Raw genomic sequence first — 24,385 nt, 5'->3', positions numbered from 1 at the left:
TCACATAGGTCACCTAAAACACGCAAAATAACAGCAAATTTTGGATAACAAGCGACCACGATGGCAAAGAACGAGAGCATTTAAACATAATTTTGATTTGTACCTGCTGCATTCGGTTTGCATTTGGATGAATTAACAGAGAAAAGCTACGCATACATATATCACTCAATATTCTTTACGCAGATCTATCAACAGCAAATAACCTTCAACGCTCTGTTTATCACATTATCAACTGAAGCTGTGAAATATAAGAAACGTAACTGAAATTGTTGATTTTCTGCAGCAAATGTATTACAGCACAAGTAACACACAGAAAGTACTTCGTACACAAGGTCCATACAATTACAGCTTGTAGATACAAAACCATAACGGACTTCAGACGACTTAGAAATGTTATCTGTATGGTGCGAAAATGGCAACTACCCTAAATAATGAAAAGTGTGCGATCATCGATATGAGTGCTATTATGAATCCGTTAAACTTCGGTTACACGATAAATCAGTCAAATCTGAAAGCCGTAAATTCAATTAAATACCTAAGAATTACAATCCCGAACAACTTAAATTGGAAAGAAAACATAGAAAATGTCGTGATGAAAGCAACCCAAAGATTGCGTTTTATTGGCAGAACACTTAGAAGATGCAACAGGTCTCCTAAAGAGACTGTCTACACTACTCTTGTCCGTACTCTTTTGGAGTACTGCTGAGCGGCGTGTGATCCTTACCAGATAGGATTAACGGAGTACGTCGAGAAAGTTCGGAAAAGAGCAGCACGTTTTGTATTATCGAGAGACAGTGTCACTGACATGATACAAGATCAGTGGTGGACATCATTAAAACAAAGGCGTTTTTCGTTGCTGCAGAAATTTCTCACGAACTTTCAATCACCAACTTTCTCCTGCGAATGCGAAAATATTTTGTTGACGTCCCTGTACGTAGGGAGAAACGATCATGATAATAAAATAAGGGGAATCAGAGCCAGCACGGAAACATATAGGTGTTGGTTTTCCCCGTGCGCAGTTCGAGATTGAAATAATACAGAATTATTGAGAAGGTGGTTCGCTGAACCCTCTGTCAGGCCTATAAGTGTGATTCTCAGAGTATCCATGTAATTGTAGATGTAGATATTGCAAAGCGACTGCGTTGCTTTTCAGGTTTAAGAAGATTAATTACATTATATAAATCAAATGATGACAATCTCCACACTTGTGTGTACCAGCGCAGTGGCAAATAAATAAATAAATAAATAAATAAATAAAGCATGATCGAAGCTCAAAAGTATAGCTGAGTGAAACGAACTTCTCGATTGAACGGATTAAATTTTCTAAGAAATAACGAAGCCGAGAAAAAATGAAAATCAATGAAAACAATGATGGAAAAGGAAACATTAGCGACTGATGACATCAACAATTTCCTAAATGCAGTTTGTATATGACTTCAGATATCTATGGCATCTGTAAGCATCGTAAAAGGAGCATCAATATTTACAAAAAAAAAAAAAAAAAAAAAAAAAAAAAAAAAAAAAAAAAAAACCAGTAAAGGTAGGATGCATTCCTGATCGCAGTGATAATGACGTCGTCCCAGATAAATATTTCAGTACATAAGATGAATCTCCAATATTCATAACAATACATGACGTTAATTTTTCAATGATACACAGCCACTATGTTCTAGAATAATTCACTCTACTGCCGAATGTGTGCTCTTATGAAACACTGATAGCTTAAAAACGTGTGCTGGGGCGGGGCTCAAAACCATACCGTTTTCTTAATCGTACAGCATCTTTCTGCAGCACCAGAACTCAAACCGTTCGATGTTCTGTTTTTCTGCTTTCCCCACAGTCCATGATTTGATTCAGCACATTCCTTTGATTCAAACTTACATTCCTAGAAATTTCTTCCTAGAAATATTACGTATACTTCTTTTAGCGGACAAGTTTTTTATCTTTTCCTTTGGTACTCTGCATCTTATATCCTTCTTGCTTACTCCGTCGGGCATTATTTACCTTCCAAGATAGAAAAATTCATTCACTCCATCCACGACGAGGTCGTAGATATTTTTATGTTAGTTTTAAAACTAGTTTTATCTCTGCTAGACACCATTACTTTCAATTTTGTTTTCTATTTCACTTCGAAGCAATTTTCATTGTTAACATCACTTTGATCTGTCTCTGGTTTAATTCGAAGCAATTTTCATTGCTAACATCACTTTGATCTTTCTCTGGTATAATAAGAAGCAATTTTCAGTGCTCACGAGATTTTCATTCCAGCGGATAGGTCCTGTTTAAGAGGTTTCTTTTGTACGAGTTGATTAATTTTCCACGTTATAAATATCATAAAGTATCAAACAAAAGATGTATTTCAAAGGTAGAAATGATAATTAAATGAACACCCTAGCTGCAGGTAGGCGTTGATACACTTCGTTGGGGACATGTTGAAAATGTGTGCCCCGACCGGGACTCGAACCCGGGATCTCCTGCTTACATGGCAGACGCTCTATCCATCTGAGCCACCGAGGGCACAGAGGATAGTGCGTCTGCAGGGACTTATCCCTTGCACGCTCCCCGTGAGATCCACATTCCCAACATGTCCACAACACTACATTCGTAGTGCGCCTATTAGATGTTTGCCCATCATACTCATTACTCGTGGCAGATTAATCTACCAAGTCCCGTACGAGTTCGGGCATAGCGTGTGCGTTCGCACACAAGAAGGTCAAAGGCCGGGAACCCATATTTTATTTTAACTATATATGACCATGCAGCTTTGCTAGAATAGAAATGATAATTAAATGAACACCCTAGCTGCAGGTAGGCGTTGATACACTTCGTTGGGGACATGTTGAAAATGTGTGCGAACGCACACGCTATGCCCGAACTCGTACGGGACTTGGTAGATTAATCTGCCACGAGTAATGAGTATGATGGGCAAACATCTAATAGGCGCACTACGAATGTAGTGTTGTGGACATGTTGGGAATGTGGATCTCACGGGGAGCGTGCAAGGGATAAGTCCCTGCAGACGCACTATCCTCTGTGCCCTCGGTGGCTCAGATGGATAGAGCGTCTGCCATGTAAGCAGGAGATCCCGGGTTCGAGTCCCGGTCGGGGCACACATTTTCAACATGTCCCCAACGAAGTGTATCAACGCCTACCTGCAGCTAGGGTGTTCATTTAATTATCATTTCTATTCTAGCAAAGCTGCATGGTCATATATAGTTAAAATAAAATATGGGTTCCCGGCCTTTGACCTTCTTGTGTGCGAACGCACACGCTATGCCCGAACTCGTACGGGACTTGGTAGATTAATCTGCCACGAGTAATGAGTATGATGGGCAAACATCTAATAGGCGCACTACGAATGTAGTGTTGTGGACATGTTGGGAATGTGGATCTCACGGGGAGCGTGCAAGGGATAAGTCCCTGCAGACGCACTATCCTCTGTGCCCTCGGTGGCTCAGATGGATAGAGCGTCTGCCATGTAAGCAGGAGATCCCGGGTTCGAGTCCCGGTCGGGGCACACATTTTCAACATGTCCCCAACGAAGTGTATCAACGCCTACCTGCAGCTAGGGTGTTCATTTAATTATCATTTCTATTCTAGCAAAGCTGCATGGTCATATATAGTTAAAATATTTCAAAGGTGGTAAAAGGGGCGAGGGAAAGAGGTGTGAATATTCTCATTTGTAACTGTAATTGTTGAAATGCTGATTATTGTTACTTAAAATGAAATCGTTTCGTTTATTTTAATAGAATGAATAAAAATGAGCTTCTGGCCAAAAAGTCATTGCTGACTAATGGCGCCCTTGGTGAGGAACGACCGTGTACTTGTTAAACGGTCATACAAAATAAAACATTTTGTAAAAAGTTAATCGGTCTTCGAATTAAGATGAAGGTTCGAATTTTTAAAAATAAAAAAGTAATTAACGATAGAGCGTTTGAGGCGCTCGATCGTTGCCTAACAAATCAAGCTGCTGCCTACTTAATTTAAATGGGCAGAAATAATTGCATTTTTTAATTAAAACAAGAGAACTGAAAGGTTTGTTATTTTACAAAATGAAAACAAGTTTGTAATATATTGGTCCAATTACTATTGGCAAAAAGATACATAGAGTACACTTACAGCAGTGTTGTGGCGATTCCAGAACAAGAAGAAAAGGAAAGCTCATGTAATATTTTTCACAGACAGAACAATTACAATTAGCGAAGAGCAAAGACTGGTATAACATCAGTGGGTTTCGTATATTAATTTCTGCAAGACTTTAGTTTTATATAAGTGCATCCAAAACAAATTGTTCTTTAGTGTTCATTAAGCGTAATTGGCGTGATCTCAGAAACCTTTCAACTGAAATAATATTAGGAATTTTTACATGGCAGTACACGAACAGGAATATTACGAAGGCAGGAGTAAGCGTAGGAGGACGGAAGATCAACTGAATCACAGGTGCTCGTGATGTGGTACTGCAGGGAAATTAAACAGTATCTCTGCAGAGAACCAAGTCCAGATGTGAAGTAGGATTTCAAGGGTATGGAATGAAAGTCAACACAAAGAAATCTTACAAGATGCGAATACACGAGAAAGAAGATATAAAGCTGAAAATAACGGAAGGTAACATTGAACAGATTTCTCAGTATCAACATATGGGGAGCATATCAATTGACAACTGGGTTTGCGAAAAAGAAATATGATGAATAACTGCAATGGAAAAGCAAGCTTCCCTCAAAAAGACACCTCTCTGTTATGCAGCAAAATGGGTTTGCTGTTAAGGAAAAGTTTGGTTAAGTGCTTCATGTTGCATGTTATTCTGTGTCACTGTGAAAATTGGACACTGGGGAAAAGACAGAGTGACAAAATTGAAGCATACGGTATGTAGATTTAGAGGAGAATGGAGAATATAAAGTGGGCGAGTAAAGGGAACAACAGTGAACTACCGGAAAGGCTAAAGAAACTAAGAACTCTTCTAAATCTGGATATGGAACGGAAATCACACTGGATGGAACATACGAGTATATTGGGAGGAAAAGGAACTTCGACAACGGCTATTGAAGGTACAGTGGAGGCACTGAAGAAAGAAGAAGTAGTAGAATAAATTGCTGGATTCAAGTGAAAGGAGATAGGTGCCAGCCTATGAAGCAGTTATGCTGAAACACTGTAGGAATCTACCAATTGATCAAATACCCTGTGATCATCCAATGGTGAATAACACCTACAACAATATTAAAATGTGCAAATTCCTTTTTCCTCTTTATGTCGCACTTTTCCACATTTTTATAACTTCTTACTTTTTATTGTAATTTTGCATTTTGATCTTTCCTGGGTTTTCAGTTCTGATGATCATTCATTACGGTCAGAACTGTTTAGCTAACTGTCATAAATCCACCGAATGAGATCAAGACTTTTTTGAATGTACGAGTGTGTTTCAAATAGATCGTGTACAAAAGCACAATAAACAATACTCTGCAGGTAATCTTTCAGCCCTGTGCAGATCATTCTGAAGTTCGACACAATTTGCTGGTGTTGCGATTTTCTTAAGTACAACAGCATCGTCAGTGCACAGTCGTAGTAAACCTTTTGTTACCCACCAGCTCATTTATAGGCACTGATGAGCCAAAATACTATAACCACCTGGCAAATGGAGTATTGGCCCACTTTTGAAACGCAATACAGCAGCGATACTGCTCTTGGCATAGATTAAACAAGTACTTCATACGTTTCTGGTGGTGAGAGCAGGTATATACAAACAGATGGCGCATTTCCCGCAATTTTCGGCTCGATGGTTTATGGGCACGGATCTAGCCCCCGATTGTATCGCAGATGTGTTCCAGATCAGGCGAATTTGATGACAACGGTTACAAAGTTGTATTGTCCTTACTGTTATTAGTTTGAAGTTGTTAGATGTGTATCTGTGTACTGGTGTGTACCACTGTGCAGCTACTACGGGGTCATGTAAATGTTGTCATCTAATTGTATGCGAAAAGGCCCTCTAGTACAGAATTATTATGAAAAATTATGTTGCAAGTGTTGCACACGTTTGATGTCCTATTCACACACTCAAGCAATTAAATTGCAGTACGTCCGCTTGATCTAAATTTAAGTTTAGATTTCTCTACAAAATAAGTTTCAGAATGTGGTCGTTAATTCCTTTCGTGCCTGTTACAGCAGTAAATTACATATCAGTAAAATAACCTTCAGGAAGTTAATGTAAACTGTATAGATTCAACCACTCGCTACACACCAGTAATTACACATTCACTTCCAAGGTTTGATCAACAAGAAAACATCAATAAGTAATCCGAGCGTCGCACTTTCATATACACAAACCGACAATCACTTACTTGTGGTAGATCAATGAGCTTAGTTCTCCTCTCTGAAACACCGATGATTCGTGTAATGCTTAGTTTTTCTTTTATGATAGTTATTCTTAAGGTGAACATGAAACTACGGGGATCGTTGTAGTGCAATGACGAACTGCCATGTAGGCATTTGGCAGCGACGGGGTCGACTGAAGGGAAAACTTCTACAAACTCTCGAACTGAACATTTAACTCAAGACCGTGTAATTATTTGCAGGGTCTTCCGCCTAATCAAAGCTTACACGCCATTGTTTCTACCGTAAAATCACAGTATCTCATACAATAATGTGAAATGGATAAAATGATTTTTTTTCACGTACCTTTTCTGACTGAACGTAATTTCAGTCTTCATTTTTTGATCCATGAACAGCTTACGCTTGACTTCAAGTTGACTATTTCTTAGCAGTTCCAACAGATTAGCAATTCCTTTCGAATGGCGCCCATCATTGCGCTTAAATCTCCCAAAATTTAGTACACGTCTTTCTATTACGAAGCGTCACACCATCAAGATGAAATTTATTAATCCAGTCCATATGCTACATTTTATTCAAAAGAATCATTATTCTGTCAGAGAGTTAATTGTGCTGATGAGCATCTAACTTGTCGTATTATCTCTGACTGTTCGAGGCGCATTGCACCTTCATCTGTCCGTCGCGCTGCCTCGCTGGCTGTTTCAGCTCCGACCTGTCACATATGCGCTTAGTTCCCTAAATTTCAACATAAGAACGTACGATTCGTAAATACTCATAAAATTTGCAAAATAACTCTACATGATACAGTGCAACGCGAGTTCAGTGTAGTGCTTCTCTAACCACTTTAGCATGCTAGCGACACGTTTATCGTGTTAGAAGATGCCATCGCCGTCGGCGAAGACATCAGGCGGGAGGGGATACCTGCGGTCCGCAGTAGCGTTCACGTAGTCCACAGCTGCCAAAACAGATTAAACCGACGGGGCGACACGTTTCCATTGATGCCGTTGGCTGCAATATTATGCTATGTGTGACATACACCGAGGAGACCGAAGTTATGGGATAGCGATATGCACATATACAGATGGCTGTAGTGTCGCTTGCCCACTGAAATCGTAATTGGCGATGCCGTTACTTGACCATGGCAATACAAATAGGTCGACTGCAGCGGAGCCCAGTGTTCCGCAATGGGCGGTGAAAGGTGTGCTTCTAAACATTTGCGCGCATCAGCATTGTACTCTGCCGTCATATCTACCATATTTCACGCCTTTTCCGCTTCACAGGGGAGGGAGGGGGGGGGGGCAAGGCTCCGATGTCCAAGGTGCATGGAGGCATACACGTTCAACGGCTTGTTGCGTACTCGTGATTTCTCCGTCTTCCATTTTCCATAGATGCTCACGACGGTATGATGCCAACAGCAGACCAGTTGTAGTGATTCCGAGATGATTCTTCACTGGCGCTGGGCCGCAACAATCTGCCGCTCGCCAAAGACGGTTATGTTATTGCATTGTCTTACAGTATTTGCAACCCGTGTCGTCTCTAGAATTATTCTCCAAGTAGTCTTTAGTCCGCTTATATACTTTCCTTGTCGTGTCCTTTGTCCGCAACGCCTGCATGTGGCATTCAGTCTGGAGTTAGGCATGATATTTTGGTGTATATCAGTGTGTATATCGCGAACAGGAATAGCCCACTAACAACCCATCGTGTTACTGCAGTAATTTAGAAGTTACTCTAGTAACAGACGAATTTCCCCCGTTAAGGACGACAAATGCCCCTCGCAGCAAGATGGTCAGATGCGTAAATAAAAAAATCTAAAATACAAGTTGAGAAGAATTACTGCGGATATTAAAAAAAAATACAGCATCCTCTTAGATTTGTAGGAAAAAATAAGGGAAGGGAAGTAAGAAAAACAGTTAAAATGTCGATGGAACCCCGTTATTGTCTGCTAAGATATGTAAATACCCAATTTTTTCGATGACTGATATAAGAACACGAAAGAAAGCACTTATGATAACTAACTAACATTTATTATATGAGCCGATATTTTCCTGTGAGTATTCTTATTTAGGTCTTCTGACTGCACTTTTGTCAACTTAATAGTTCAGCAAGGTGAGGCTTATCTATGAAGTCCGTACTCCCAAGAAACCCCTTAAGTGCGAGGTCGCAAAAGGCCAATGATGTTTACGACATTCGACGCCGCAAGTATTGTATACCATGCAGCCACAATACTGGATGCTAATGACAACAGGGGACGGGACTGTTGGTGGACACAGAATGAGGCTAAGCAGCGTAGTTGAACTGTTTAGTCGACGAGTAATTCATAACAGTGTTATACTGCTAGTAGTGTTAATAGAAACCAGAGTAATGGCAACAATAAACAAAGCAGACTTTGAATTGTATCTACGACAACAGTCGGCGAAATTGGCATTCGTCAGAAAGGAACCCAAGGAATTTCGCAGAGTGAGAAAGAAGTGGCGGATGAAATATTAGCGTTTCTGCAAGACGAGTCAACGGAATGTGTGGTGTCGTGTGACAATACGACCTTAACGAGTGAAAGTGGTACTGAAACAGATGTCGAGTCATGTAGTTTCATGCCGGCCGCTGGTGGCCGAGCGGTTCTGGCGCTACAGTCTGGAACCGCGCGACCGCTACGGTCGCAGGTTCGAATCCTGCCTCGGGCATGGATGTGTGTGTTGTCCTTAGATTAGTTAGGTTTAAGTAGTTCTAAGTTCTAGGGGACTTATGACCTCAGCAGTTGAGTCCCATAGTGCTCAGAGCCATTTGAACCATGTAGTTTCATGTAGTTCAGACAGAGGGCCACAAATCCGCTCTCCAGTGAGGCGTAGTAAAGGACAGTCGTTGTCCAGGCAGCGGGTCCTAAACATTTTTATGTACATGGAAAATCATGCGCAGTCTAAAAAAAAAGTCATGAATAGATTTCGATTAAGTACGCAGCAATATGACCACGTAACGCATAAGAAAAGCTACTAATACTGAAGGGAGGACAAGATGCACTTGTTACAAAAAGTGGTGTTTGCACGTTTCAGGGATGCTCGATACAATTTACAGGATGACCTAGTAGGTTATGAACATCAGACTGAGCGGGACATGATTACAGTGGTTTCAAGAGAAGCATCGCATGGCTGCATAACTTCAAAAAGTGCTACCAGGAGTGGAAGGTGCAAGATAAGGAAATTTCGAAGGAAGTGTCAACCTGACGATGCACAGGAAACTGCGGGATAGGTCCGAAAATTTGTAGATGAGATAAACGAACTTATCCCATCGTTCAGTAAGGGATCTGTTTTCAACTCCGACCAGTCGGGATTTGAAGGAAATGCCTGTGATGGGAATCCTGGAACTTACAAACATCAAGAGAGTTGTATTAAGATCAAGCAACATCAATGTCTTAACACATCCGTATACAATTATGGCGACTGTTAATCTGTATGGTAAGTTGGCTGGAAAGTTATTTACTGTATTGTGCTGCGAGAAGTTGGAGATGCTCTGCCTCTGCAATTCCTTCCAGTGTGCATGATCATGCAAAAGCAGTAGGGAATATTTACGTTTCAGCAAGCAACACTGGGGAAATTGGCGTAAGAGGACTACATCTATGGTATGAGCATTGGTTTTGGCCAGTAGGGCGAATAGCCGGCCAAAATAACTTGCTTTTGCTTGATTCCTGGTCAGCGTATAACTATCATACTCTTTCAGAGCAAAGTATCCCTCTTCAAAAGTGTGTGACATTGCAGTTCATACCACATGGAACCACTGGACAAATTCAGCCTCTGGAGTTAGTTTTTTTTTTTTTTTTTTTTTTTTTTGGGTGCCTGTAAAACATATTATCGGACTATCTGCAGCTACGCCTTGAAGGACAGCCAGTTTTGTGATAGGCTCAACGACAGACTGTTTAGCATTTCCTTGCATACCATCACATTCCATCACTTCTCGTCGTCCCGTGACACCAATATGATTCCATATGCATTCTTTAAGAGTCGGTGCCTAGCTGAACGTCCTGCATTGTTTGTTACTCCCAAGTAGTTCGCCTTCGATCTTGATGGTGCAAGCCTTTCTGATCGCTATGATGCGTCATTTCTCATTCGGTGTTCATGGTGTATGTTAATGGTTTGGTTTGAACATTTTTTGAATGTCGACGATGTCCATTTTATGAAGTGTAATACACACACACCATGGAAATCTGATTTCTGCATCTCCCGGACACTCACATTCTGTCGCCTTCCTGATGCAAGTGGTAACACATCAGCTGCAATTATTTTTATATGTCATAATTGTTACATCACTTTCAAATGGGTCTTACTAAAGATTGAATTTGTGACCTTGCACTCAAGGCGTCCTTTGATAGGTGGGTGCTACGTAACACTCTGCTCATTAGTGAAGTTTATCCGTTCAGTGAATTCCCCAGCGAAAGTATAAAATGCCAAACACTTATCAATTCCATACGAAGAATATTCCAGTTATGAATTATTTTTGCTTATCTGTCTGTCGTTAAGGGGTTTGTCTGTACTTTTTGTCTTTGTGGGTAAGAACCCTCTTCTTACGCAATGTTGCTATGAAATTGTTTACACCCGTCTGTTCCAGCATCCGCGGTCATGGTAGTTAACGCACGCTTGTGTTTCTGCTCTGATACAGAGGTAGCTGGTTCGATCCCTTGTAACAGAAACAGTTTTCTCCACTCTTGTTTTGGGGCATGGAGAGGATATGTGGTAGCGTGAAGTTCCTGTTCATCAAACTTTGTGCCCATGTGCTGGATTATATTATAAACCTTCCGCTTTATCATGTGACACAGTCGGTGGAGGTCCGGTGGCCGTCTTTGTGCTATTAGAAAGGAGTAGGCTGCGCTACCAACAGCAGAAACACGTCAGTTAAATTCTAATGCATTTATCATGCCCATCTACCTACACTCCGAGTGTACACTTCAGGTACAACTGTCACACTTCTCGAAGGAAGCATGATATTTCCGAGTTGGAAAGAAATATTCCCTCTTAGGAGGCTGAATTTGCTCCTCTTTCTGCCAGTCAACAATGCTATATAACTATCTTATGTCATTTTCTTGCTTAGAGTGGGTCGCTTGAACCTCCTCAGATTTATTGCTGGATACCTGCGTAAAGTATCACAAACAACAGCTCTTAAAATGTCCGCCCCCTTAGCTGAGTGGTCGGCGCATCTGACTGCCACGCAGTGGCCCCAGGTTCCACTCCAGGCTGGGTGGGAGATTTTCTCCGTTCGGGGACTGGGTGTTGTGTTGTCCTCATCATCATTTGGCGTCAACGGATAAGATCTGCTGGCCGCGCGGTCACAGGCGCCATGTCACGAACTGCGCTTCCCCTCACGCCGGAGGTTCGAGTCCTCCCTCGGGCATGGGTGTTGTCCTTTGCGTAAGCTAGTTTAAGTGTGTAAGTCTAGGGACCGATGACCTCAGCAGTTTGGCCCCTTAGGAATTCACACACATTTGAACATAAGATTTGCAACTCGGCGACCAAACTTCCCAAGGTGAGACTCCCGGCCGTCAATGCCATATAATCATTTCACTTCATTTCAGCTCGTAAAATTATCCTCTCCCTGCCATTTTAGTAGAATAACATTTAAGTTTGCACAATTTAATGAAAATTGATTTGTGTGCCTCCCTATGGCTGACTCGAAAAATATAACCCATCAAAGGGAATTGGTAAAGAATAACTAAATAGACAGTAATCTCCAGGAACAGTTGTTAATATAACTGATATATTTCGATCCTAAGCAGATTCAGAAGGATGTAGGTTGCAATAAGTACTGGGATATGAAGAAGCTTGCACAGGATAGGGTACCATGGAGAGCTGCATCAAACCAGTCTCAGGACTGAAGACCACAACAACAACAATCTCGATCTGTTCTGCTACAACTGGGAACGACAGTAGCGTCGGGATATCAAGTACAAAATTTATAAAACCATTCTTCACAAAACAATTGAATCGTCCTCTCCAAAGGAGTGGCATGTTCCTCAAGGAAGGATGTAGCACATTTACCTTCTTCCGAAAAAGTAAAGAATGACTGTCATGAATGTTATTGGCTTCTGAATTCATAGTAACATACCACTAATTTTTAACAGGGTCCCCGTGACGAAGATGTCACATCACATCTGGCATTGCTCACTACAACAGAATATAATGGGCCGGCCGGTGTGGCCGTGCGGTTTTAAGCGCTTCAGTTTGGAACCGCGTGACCGCTTCGGTCGCAGGTTCGAATCCTGCCTCGGGCATGGTTGTGTGTGATGTCCTTAGATTAGTTAGGTTTAAGTAGTTCTAAGTTCTAGGGGACTGATGACCTCAGTAGTTAAGTCCCATAGTGCTCAGAGCCATTTGAACCATTTGAAGAATATAATGTCGTACATTTCATTAGAGAGCCATTGAAGTAACAAAAATCATGTTTGTTTGGAATTAGAAACAATATTTAACCTCTTAGTCTCGGCCTGAGAGTGCCAGGGATTTGTAATATTCCTTGCGAGTGTCGAAGCAGTTCCGTGTAACATTCTATACGGCGTGTTGCCGATCGCTTTGCTCAGAACAAGCGTCACCTGACGTACAAGAATTTTGAAAAATCAGTGGTGGTTTTCTTTCCTTATTGTTGTTTCAGTTCCCCACATTGGTGAACGATATTCACATGAAAATACGTGACAGCAATGAAGTCCTTTAAAAAATATTTATGTGAAAACTCTGATGATCCTGGAAACTTGATTGACAATTTTATATTGCATTTAAAATACAGCCAATGAGGATAATGTGAATGATGCCATGGAGAAATGGTGATGTTGGTGATACATGGAAATGATAATGTCATGATAGAGGTGGAATGATGAGTATGACTTTGGGGCTCTGCAGAACCATACGCGGCGGCTAAAAGTCAAGAAGGGAGAAGGTGAAAATGGAAGGACGATGAAAATTGAAGTGTTGTGACTAGAGTTAGAAAGAAGACTATTCCTCGGGACGGATTTCATTGATAGGGAATGGGAGTTGGTTGAAATTCGAAGGAAGGGGATGGATAAAGCACAGAGATACAAGGAAAGTGGAATATGGATGTAGTGGCACAACAGGGCACCTAGATTGGTGATTAACGCTTGGGTGCCGGGACTGCGTTTTGCGATTAACGTATCGGATCTGAAGGTGCTCTAGAAATTTGTGGGAAGTGTATGACACTACAGGATGTGGGATGTAGAAGGTAGGTGGATGCGGAAAGCGAGAGTTTTTCTAGGATTTATAGAGATGGAGAGTTTAGAGGAGACGGAGATCCAGAAATTGTTGGTGTAGGTGAAGATGGTAAGGATGAGGAATTTATAGGTGAGGATAATGATAGAAAGAAAAGATGTAGAGCCGGGTGCGGTGTGTAAGTGCTTGTAGTAGGTTTCGTCAGTTTCTGGCTTTGTGTGTGCTGGTAAGGAGACATGCAGCCCATGTTGATCTTCTGTCGAGATTTATACATCTACATCTACATCTACATACATACTCCGCAATCCATCATACGGTGCGTGGTGGAGGGTACCTCGTACTACAAGTAGCATCTTCTTTCCCTGTTCCACTCCCAAACAGAACGAGGGAAAAATGACTGCCTATGTGTCTCTGTACGAGCCCTAATCTCTCTTATCTTTGTGGTCTTTCCGCGAAATGTAAGTTGGCGGCAGTAAAATTGTACTGCAGTCAGCCTCAAATGCTTGTTCACTGAAGTTCCTTAGTAGCGATTCACGAAAGGACGCCTCCTTTCCTTTACAGACTCCCACCCGAGTTCCTGAAGCATTTCCGTAACACTCGCGTGATGATCAAACCTACCAGTAACAAATCTAGCAGCCCGCCTCTGAATTGCTTCTATGTCCTCACTCAATCCGACCTGATAGGGATACCAAACGCTCGAGCAGTACTCAAGAATAGGTCGTATTAGTGTTTTATAAGCGGTCTCCTTTACAGATGAACCACATCTTCCCAAAATTCTACCAATGAACCGAAGACGACAATCCGCCTTCCCCACAACTGCCATTACATGCTTGTCCCACTTCATATCGCTCTGCAATGTTACGCCCATATATTTAATCGACGTGACTGTGTCAAGCGTTACACTACAATGGAGTATTCAAACCTTACGGGATTCTTTTTCCTATTCATCTGCATTAATTTACATTTATCTATATTTAGAGTTAGCTGCCATTCTTAACACCAATCATAAATCCTGTCCAAGTCATTTTGTATCCTCCTACAGTCCCTCAACGACGACACCTTCCCGTACACCACAGAAGCATCAGCAAACAGCCGCACATTGCTATCCACCCTATCCCAAAGATCATTTATGTAGATAGAAAACAACAGCGGACCTACCACACTTCCCTGGGGCACTCCAGATGATACCCTCACCTCCGATGAACACTCACCTAAATACTTTATTGGGTTAGATTGACGGGCTGACTGTAGATGGAGAGAAGTAAATTTGGACTACGGAAGTGCCGACTAGTGTGATCAAAGATGGTGGCTTGCCTTCCCTGTAAATTCACTGTTGGTTTCGATATATTACAGCACTCGACCAGCAGATTCAAGTGACAATTTAGGGAGGGATGAAAGGTGTACAGAGTGTCTAGGTAGGCGGTGACGTCAGCGTATTGTAGCAGGTAATTTGGAGATGGCGGTTTGGAAATGTCTCCAGTATACAGGATGTAAAGAAGCGGTGAAAGGGCAGAGCACCGACGCACACTTGCAGTGGGGTGAAACCTACGTTGTTGATTTTGGCACTTGTAGGATGGTTGTGAAGGAAGGGCGTTAAAAGGTGGACATAGTTAACTGAGGGTGTGTAGGGCTGTAACCTTAAGAGCAGTCCAGAATGTTACACCCGGTAAAAGACTCTTGGGATATCAAGAGAGACAAATATGGTGGATTTCCGTTTACTTAATTGAGGACAGATGAAGTGGGTAAAATATGGAACTTGGATGTCAGTGAAGTAGTTGGGACAAAAGCCATATTGCTTGTTGAGACTGGATAAGAGTGTTGCAAGGTGTTGATTAATTCGTTGGGTACGAGTGACTTCAAAGATTTTGCTGAAAACTTACACAAGGACGATGAGTATAGGTCGAGGTCTGTGAGCGTGGTTTATCAGGGTTCAGGAAGAGGACGCTCGATGATGGTGACTGACGGCAGCCTGTTAGATAAACTCATATTTGAACATATGATAGGCGGCCGCGGTGGTCTAGCGGTTCTAGGCGCTCAGTCCGGAACCGCGCGACTGCTACGGTCGCAGGTTCGAATCCTGCCTCGGGCATGGATGTGTGTGATGTCCTTAGGTTAGTTAGGTTTAAATAGTTCTAAGTTCTAGGGGACTGATGACCACAGATGTTTAGTCCCATAGTGCTCAGAGCCATTTGAACCATTATTTTTTTAACATATGATAATTCTGCCCAGCATTTTGAACTATTGAGAGTCTGTAATGAGAGAAGCAGTGAAAGCTAGATAGTGTTGTACAAACTTCAATAGAGACAGCTTCTATGGACATAGTAATGGATGGGGGCGTGCACAGTATACAGAAAGAGCACAGAGAAGACTTCTCGTCCTTTACCGTCCGATGCGATTGATAGCGCTGACAGCAATGCCGGTTTGAGAGCGCGTACATAATCTATGCACGCCACCACCATACGCACCATTTCCGTGATTTCATCAAGACGTAATCCAGGCAATCATGCGCCGTCCTTTGGACATAGCACACGGAGGATCGTCGCTTTCATAACAGTCATAGCCCCTGCCGACGATGATGGTGGCAATTTCGGATTTTATCCGAATTTCACGAAGCAAGTTTATCGAAAACTTTTTATCCGTGGACTCAGTCGGGAAAGACTTCGTAGTTAATCTATCAAAGGGACTATTACTGGATATTCCGCCGAATGACAGAATTGCTGTTCAACACAATCCAATCCGCAACTCCTCAAGATTGCCTTTCAGTATTTCCGCCCCTTTCTACTATGGTGCCATTCAACCCTTTGTCAGCATCTCTTTGCCTACGTCCTCTCCTTCTCCTCATACTTGGTCCTCCCTCTTCCCCTTTTTTCACTACTGACCATTAAAATTGCTACACAAGAAGAAATGCAGATGATAAACGGCTATTCATTGGACAAATATATTATACTAGAACTGACATGTGATTACATTTTCACGCAATTTGGGCGCATAGATCCCGAGAAATCAGTACCCAGAATAACCACCTCTGGCCGCAATAACGGCCTTGATACGCCTGGGCATTGAGTCAAACAGAGCTTCGATGGCGTCTACAAGTACAGCTGCCCATGGAACTTCAACACGATACCACAGTTCATCAAGAGTAGTGACTGGCGTATTGTGACGAGCCAGTTGCTCGGTGACCATTGAACATACGTTTTCAATTGGTGAGAGATCTGGAGAATGTGCTGGGCAGGGCAGCAGTCAAACATTTTCTGTATCCAGAAAGACCCGCACAGGACCTGCAACATGCGCTCGTGCATTATCGTGCTGAAATGTAGGGTTTCGCAGGGATCGAATGAAGGGTAGAGCCACGGGTCGTAACACATCTGGAATATAACGTCCACTGTTCAAAGTGCCGTCAGTGCGAACAAGAGGTGACCGAGACGTGTAACCAATGGTACCCCATACCATCATGCCGGGTGATACGCCAGTATGACGATGACGAATACACGCTTCCAATGTGCGTTCACCGCGATGTCGCCAAACACGGACGCGACCATTATGATGCTGTAAACAGAACCTGGATTCATCCGAAAAAATGGTGTTTTGCCATTCCTGCACCCAGGTTCAAATGGCTCTGAGCACTATAGGACTCAACTGCTGAGGTCATAAGTCCCCTAGAACTGAGAACTACTTAAACCTAACTAACCTAAGGACAACACACACATCCATGCCCCAGGCAGGATTCGAACCTGCGACCGTAGCGGTCGCGCGGTTCCAGACTGTAGCGCCAGAACCGCTCGGCCACCAGCGTCCGGCACACCCAGGTTCGTCGTTGAGTACAGCATCGCAGACGCTCCTGTCTGTGATGCAGCGTCAAGGGTAACCGCAGCCACGGTCTCCGAGCTGATAGTCAATGCTGCTGCAAACGTCGTCGAACTGTTCACGCAGATGGTTGTAGTCTTGCAAACGTCCCCATATATTGACTCAGGGATAAAGACGTGGCTGCACTATCCGTTACAGCCATGCGAATAAGATGCCTGTCATCTCGACTGCTAGTGATACGAGGCCGTTGGGATCCAGCACGGCGTTCCGTATTACCCTCCTGAACCCACCTATTCCATATTCTGCTAACAGTCATTGGATCTCGACCAACGCGAGCAGCAATGTCGCGATACGATAAACCGCAAGCGCGATAGGCTACAATCCGACCTTTATCAAAGTCGGAAACGTGATGGTACGGATTTCTCCTCCTTACACGAGGCATCACAACAACGTTTCACCATGCAACGCCGGTCAACTGCTTTTTGTATATGAGAAATCGGTTGGAAACTTTCCTAATGGCAGCACGTTGAAGGTGTCGCCACCGGCGCCAACCTTGCGTGAATGATCTGAAAAGCTAATCATTTGCATATCAAAGCATCTTCTTCCTGTCGGTCAAATTTCGCGTCTGTAGCGCGTCATCGTCGTGGTGTAGCAATTTTAATGGCCAGTAGTGTATTTACCCTTTCTGACTTTTTCGCTTGTCACAAAATGAGCCCCCACTGGTACGGCGCCCAGAGAATGCGCCACAGCCTCCATACCGCGGTGAGGCCGCTGGTGGTCGGCGGGTTCTTCCCACCGCCAGCCTGCACGTGTCTGCTGCTGCGGAGGGCCGGCCGCGACGCCTTAATCGCGGCAGCCCGGCCACGCGAGGCGTAATGAGCGGCAGCGACAGCGCCGTCCCGGTGGGTGGCCAATTGGCTGGCCACGTGGACGGCACGTGACTTCCTGCGACCCGACACTCCTCGCACGTCCGAGGACGCTGGACACCGGCCACCGGCCGAGGTGGACGCGCGGACTGCGGATGTGCACCCTGTTGCTGTCCTCACGACCTTGAGGCTCGTCCGCGAGGCATCCGGCTTCACCGTTGACGATAGTGACGGCAGCGTTTCCTAACACTTTTTTACCCCATCATCTGGCGCCGAAGAGTCTACGTCGATCATTGTCACGGCCTAGGTCCACGACCCGTTCCGGATCCTTTCTGGTCTTGCCACCTTTTCCAGTTGCGTTCCTCTCTCCGTCGACGTACGAGGGGCGTTTGAAAAGTCGATGCAAAGACAGAGAGATGGCACCACCGGCGCGTATCGAGGTCATATTTAATTAGTAGCATCTTTGAAAAGAACGCACTCCAAGTTTCAGCCGTATTCGTCTATTTCTTTGTGTTTGGCATTCGTGTGAATCAAGGAGTTCGAGTGATTGTCAAAAAATGGACGAAAAAGAATTTCGTGTCGTGATTAAACATTACTTTGTAAAAGGCAAAACGCCTCAGGAGACTAAAGAGAAGCTTGATAAACATTACGGTGACTCTGCACCTTCGATTAGAACATTTTATAAGTGGTTTCAAAATTTTCGGAGTGCCCATATGGGCACAAGTGGTGCTGAACGTTCTGGACGCCCTGTGGAGGTTACGACTCCAGAAATCATTGATAAAATCCATGATGTGGTGATAGATGACGGAAGAGTTAAGGTGCGTGAGATTGCTAGTGCTATGGGAATCTCCAGTGAACCGGTACATAATATTCTGCATAAACATTTGGATATGAGAAAGCTATCCGCAAGATGGGTTCCGCGATTGCTCACGCTTGACCAAAAACGGAATCGTGTGAAGTGTTGCAGGGATGGTTTGCAGCTGTTCAAGAATCCGCAGGACTTTAAGCGTTGTTTCGTAGCTGTGGATGAAACATGGGTACATTACTATACTCTTGAGACCAAAGACCAACCTAAACAATGGGTTACCAAGGGCGAATGTGCAACAAAAAAGGCGAAGACCATTCCCTCGGTCGATATGGTTATGGCGACTGTCTTTTGGGATTCGCAAGGGATAATCCTCATCGACTATCTGGAAAACGGTAAACGTATTACAGGTGCATATTATTCATCGTTATTGGACCGTTTGAAAACTGAGCTGCAAGAAAAACGCCGGCGATAGGACCCCAAAAATGTCCATGACGACAGTGCACCAGCACACACCTCAGCAGTTGTGGTGACAAAATTCATGGAAATACGATTTCAACTCGTTTCACATCTCCCCTATTCTTCAGACTTGGCTCCCTAATTTTAAGAAATAGCTTGCGGGACAAGGATTTTATTCAACCGAGGAGGTGATTGCAGCAACTAATAGCTATTTTGTAGACTTGGACAATTCCTGTTATTCGGAAGGGATCAACAAATTACAACAGCGTTGGATGAAGTGTATAAGTCTAAAAGGAGACTATGTCGAAAAATAAAAATGTTTATGTGGTGTCACCGCCAGACACCACATTTGCTAGGTGGTAGCCTTTAAATCGGCCGCGGTCCGTTAGAATACGTTGGACCCGCGTGTCGCCACTATCAGTGGCGCCGCCACATGGCAGATTTAGAGAGACTCCCTAGCACTCGCCCTAGTTGTACAGCAGACTTTGCTAGCGATGGTTCACTGTCTACTTACGCTCTCATTTGCAGAGACGACAGTTTAGCATAGTCTTCAGCTACGTCATTTGCTACGACCTAGCAAGGCGCCATATTCAGTTAAAATGGTTCAAATGGCTCTGAGCACTATGGGACTCAACTGCTGAGGTCATAAGTCCCCTAGAACTTAGAACTACTTAAACCTAACTAACCTAAGGACAACACACACATCCATGCCCGAGGCAGGATTCGAACCTGCGACCGTAGCGGTCGCGCGGTTCCAGACTGTAGCGCCAGAACCGCTCGGCCACCAGCGGCCGGCCATATTCAGTTACTAGAATGTTTTCTGAACAGGTAATATCGTGAATCATGTACAGTCAAGAGCGACGTTCATCATTAATTGATTAAAGTTAAGTATCTAACTAATTACGTCCGCTTTCTGAATTCTAATTCCTTGTCATGTTCCAGACCTCACGTCAGTAGAGTTATTCCCTCCTCACGCCAGCCTGCGTGAGCTGAAACGCGTGCATTTCGGCCTCCTCTCTTAACACGGTGTTGGCTCTTCCGCCAACACAACAGTTTGCCCCAAACACGTCAGTAGTTTTTATTTTTGCACGGACTTTTCAAACTCCCCTCCTACTAGCGACCGAGTTGGCCCTGTGGTAAGACACTTGACGTTTATTGGGGAGGACAGCATTTGGAATCACCATCCGGCCATTCATATTTAGGTTTGCCACGATTTCCCTGTATCCTTTAACGTACATTCCAGAACTGTTCTTTGGAAAAGTCGTGACAGATTTCTTCATCCAGCCTTCCTTGTCCAGGTAGGTACTCCAACGACATCGTTGATTGAACATTAAACTCTAATCCTCCTTCCTTCATCAAGCTACTCGTTTACGTTGCCAAGCTGTTTTGGCTACCCTAGAATCACGAACGCATTGCAAGTGCTGTCTCCAGCATTACCTGTATTTCATCATTTTATCGATATTGCGTCCAAATTCCAGTTCATCTCGTATGTCTTCTCCGCTTTTGTGATCAAGCAAAAGGCATACTACGTATCGTAGGAAATTCAGTTTCGTTCGCCTCTATTTGTTACTGTCCCGTTTTCACTTATATGTAGTAATAATGGTACTGTAATTACATTATACGAGTAAAGTTTCTCTCCTCTTTTGTAGCCTGTCATTAGTTGCACTGTCCCCATCATACTTCTAATGTTGCTGCGTTTGTTGTATGGTTTCATTGATTTATGATATATAATGTGAAAAACACATGAAAATTCAGATACGCAGTCAACGAATTCGTTGTCAGTAACGCTTCGCGTTTATACTGTGGAAGGCCATTGTTTGTTTTACCCTGTAGACTTAAATAATACTGTTGTGCCATGTTTGTCTCGCAGCATAAAAGCAAGCAAAGCAAAGCTCCGCGGTCTGACCCAAACGGGCCACTGGAATCCGACAGCCGTGTCATCCTCAGCCAATGGCGTTATTAGGGTACGGTATGGGCGGTGGGGTGGGTGGGTAGTGGGGTCAGCACACCGGTCACCTGAAAGTTGTCGGCTTTCTTGACCTTGGAGCCGCTACTTCTCATTCAAGTAGCTCTTCTGCTTGTAACCTCCTCCTCACTTAACGACCTTAATGACAGTGAAAAATTAAACCGCGTGTACCTAATGGAAATTTGGGAAAAGCAATTGTCACCGAAGTTAATCTGTCGGTAAAGAGGGAGGAAAGGGTTACATCTAAATCAAAGGAAAAATTCAAATGAAACTGGTGGAAATTAATTTTGAAAAGTGGTAAAGTTAATAAAGAAAATAAATGTGCGGCCGTTACGTTAACAATTAACTAGCGGTAATTAGATGGTTGAGATTTGGGGGAAATTACGGTCGCCTGTCCTATGGGCAATTACTATAGTAACTGAAAAAGAAAGGTTATTACACATATAATTAGCACTAGAAGCGTGGCAACTGAAGGTTGACACATGCAGTGTGAAAACTGAAAGTTTGTCGGAAGTAATAAATTTCGCTACACTCTAGCTTAATTTAGCAAAAGAATTAATAAAACCGGAAAACTGAAAGTTAATTTAGTGACTGAAATTAATAGTGAGCTTTTTTTCTGAAGCACATCGAAATTCAGCAAAATACGGTTAGTCTTGGACTACCTCAACAATCATTTCAAAAGCTACTTGAATCTACGCCATTTAGAAATAAGGGATTTAACTTTGAACGTGAATTAAATGATTCTGAACAATTAACAATAGTAAAATTTCGTACATACCGAGATGAGCTGCAGTCACAGGTAAGCTAAAATACGGTAACAAAACTCACACTCTTAATTTTTGTTTGTGTAATCTAAATATTGTAGCCAGCTGTGAATACCTTAACTGAACTTTGAAATTAAAGCAGTGAAATGGAATGATATTACTTTAATGCTGGCGTTTGAATTACAACGACACTCGGGTTCATTCCGGAAAAGGAAGGGACCCTGCTTGGTAATGCAATTGGGACAATGAGCAACAAAGGTTCATGCTACGTTGCTGTAATTTAGTGAGAAAAGGTTAACAGTTTGAAAAGCTGAGGTCTGCCATACAGTTCTAAACCTTTACGTGCTTCCAGTCTTCCTTGTTGGTTGATTGAAGGTTTGAAGCCGTCGATCGAGGAGGTGGCGACAGTCACTCATTGTCGGCCGTCGCTGTTGCAGAAGCTGGATGCTGGCGCGCCTTCTTCTCGACACGGTCTCCAGCCGAAACGGGCTCTTGATATGTGCCAGCTAATGCTTCACATTCGCGACACCATGTCAGAAACTATCATCGCAAGTCGAGCGCAGTCACATGCTGCCAAACCCCGAAAGCGCGGCAACTCGCGGGAGCGTCACACAACACACCTGCTCCACTGCCCTGCTCCAGCCAGACTCCCTCTGCCCGCGCTCCACGCGGCCGAGTTCACACTCCCAAAGATCCTAAACACTTTGGTTCTCCACACGACCTATCGATGTATTCGTTCGATAGCATAGTTTTCCTTAGGCAAGACCCAGCGTAAAAATACAAATAGTATTTACAAAACAAACCAATTATACATCTACACACACACACACACACACACACACACACACACACACATATATATATATATATATATATATATATATATATATATATATATATATAAAATCAAATAATAAAACAATTACAATATATAGAGACACAGAAATGTCATATCTTCAGGTAACAAAATAAGGAAAAATCTATAGTACAATAGACGGAAATAGAAGGATATGCATTTTCGGCGTTACAGGCTGGCCTCTGGAGGTAGAGCGGATCACGTTCATGTCTTCCCACCCGGGGAAAATCCTTGGCAATACTTTTTGTCTGTATGCAACTCAAATAGTCTGCATGACAAAGGGCACTCTTTGACTCCTTGTTTATATTAGCAGTGAGCTGAAACGAAATGTGCGTGTGGCTAAGGCCTCCTGTTGGGTCGACGAGTCACCTGTTGAAAGTCCTTGTAGTTTAATCTACTTAAACAACTTGCGTGTCGATGACGATGAAGTGATGGTGACAACATAATACCCACTCCCAGAGCGGGGAAAATCTCCGACCCGGCTGGTCCCTCTCATGAAATTCTGTCTCGCTGACTACTCAGCTGTGGAGTGAACAGTTCCATTTGTTCTTGTTCTTACAGTTACTATTGTAGCTCAATTTTCCTTACTAAGTCTTGTGAAAATACTATAGACTTTTTAACCCTTCGAAGCCTTTTCGTAAGTAACAAACAAACTGTATAAGGCGTTTTGAACCCTCCTTGGTTTGTATCATCTAGGTAAATGAAAATACAATCAGCAAAGAAATCTTCGCTTTCAAAATCCATTTTGGGTTTTTGGTTAAAGATTTGCATAATGAATGTTACTCAGTATCTTAGCATACACTCTGTAGCAAAAGTTCAGTAACTGCAACATTTAATTTTCTAATCTATCCTAGATGTCAAATAATAGCTTCATTTCATTTGTCAGATGTGAAAGTTTTAACCAATATGCATTTATAAAATTTAGTGTTCTGTGGGGTTTTGGTTAACTTTTTCCGCAGAAAAATTGTTCTCGGATTTCGTCGCTAGACTCTGGTATCGTCTGGGTACCTGTGTGACGTCGCTGGCAACAGTGTAAAAAGAGACAAAAAGGCAACACAGACGTTCTTTTGCTCAGAGCGGTATTGTTCCCTTTTTGTGAACATGAGTGAGCGCATGAAGCCAAACTATTCTTTTGATTTTCGCTGTTTTTGTGCTTTTATAGATTGACTGCGAGTGGTAATACTGACCACAGGGTGGACAAAACTTGATATAATACGTTTGTTCTGCATTTTTGTGTTTCAAAATGTACGGAAGGCGCGTAAGATCTGGAACAATGCATACAATTTACTCTTTACACTAGTCTTTTGTATTCACTTCGTATTGCTTTATTGTTGTTGTTAATATTGAATAA

At 42.9% G+C, this 24,385-nt stretch overlaps 1 protein-coding gene and 3 non-coding genes across 4 annotated transcripts in view; 3 read left to right on the top strand and 1 right to left on the bottom strand.

Moving 5' to 3' along the window:
• Positions 1-24,385, top strand: part of LOC126234828 (reversion-inducing cysteine-rich protein with Kazal motifs) — a 383,413-nt gene that overhangs the window by 209,113 nt on the left and 149,915 nt on the right. The window lies entirely within an intron of this gene.
• Positions 2,444-2,518, bottom strand: Trnat-ugu (transfer RNA threonine (anticodon UGU)). The gene has a single exon. It is a non-coding gene; the product is annotated as a tRNA-Thr (tRNA).
• On the top strand, positions 3,036-3,110 carry Trnat-ugu (transfer RNA threonine (anticodon UGU)). Its single transcript has one exon. It is a non-coding gene; the product is annotated as a tRNA-Thr (tRNA).
• On the top strand, positions 3,443-3,517 carry Trnat-ugu (transfer RNA threonine (anticodon UGU)). Its single transcript has one exon. It is a non-coding gene; the product is annotated as a tRNA-Thr (tRNA).

Source organism: Schistocerca nitens, chromosome 2 (assembly GCF_023898315.1).
Source record: "Schistocerca nitens isolate TAMUIC-IGC-003100 chromosome 2, iqSchNite1.1, whole genome shotgun sequence".
Lineage (NCBI taxonomy): Eukaryota > Metazoa > Arthropoda > Insecta > Orthoptera > Acrididae > Schistocerca > Schistocerca nitens.
This window is presented reverse-complemented; position numbering and strand designations above follow the sequence as displayed.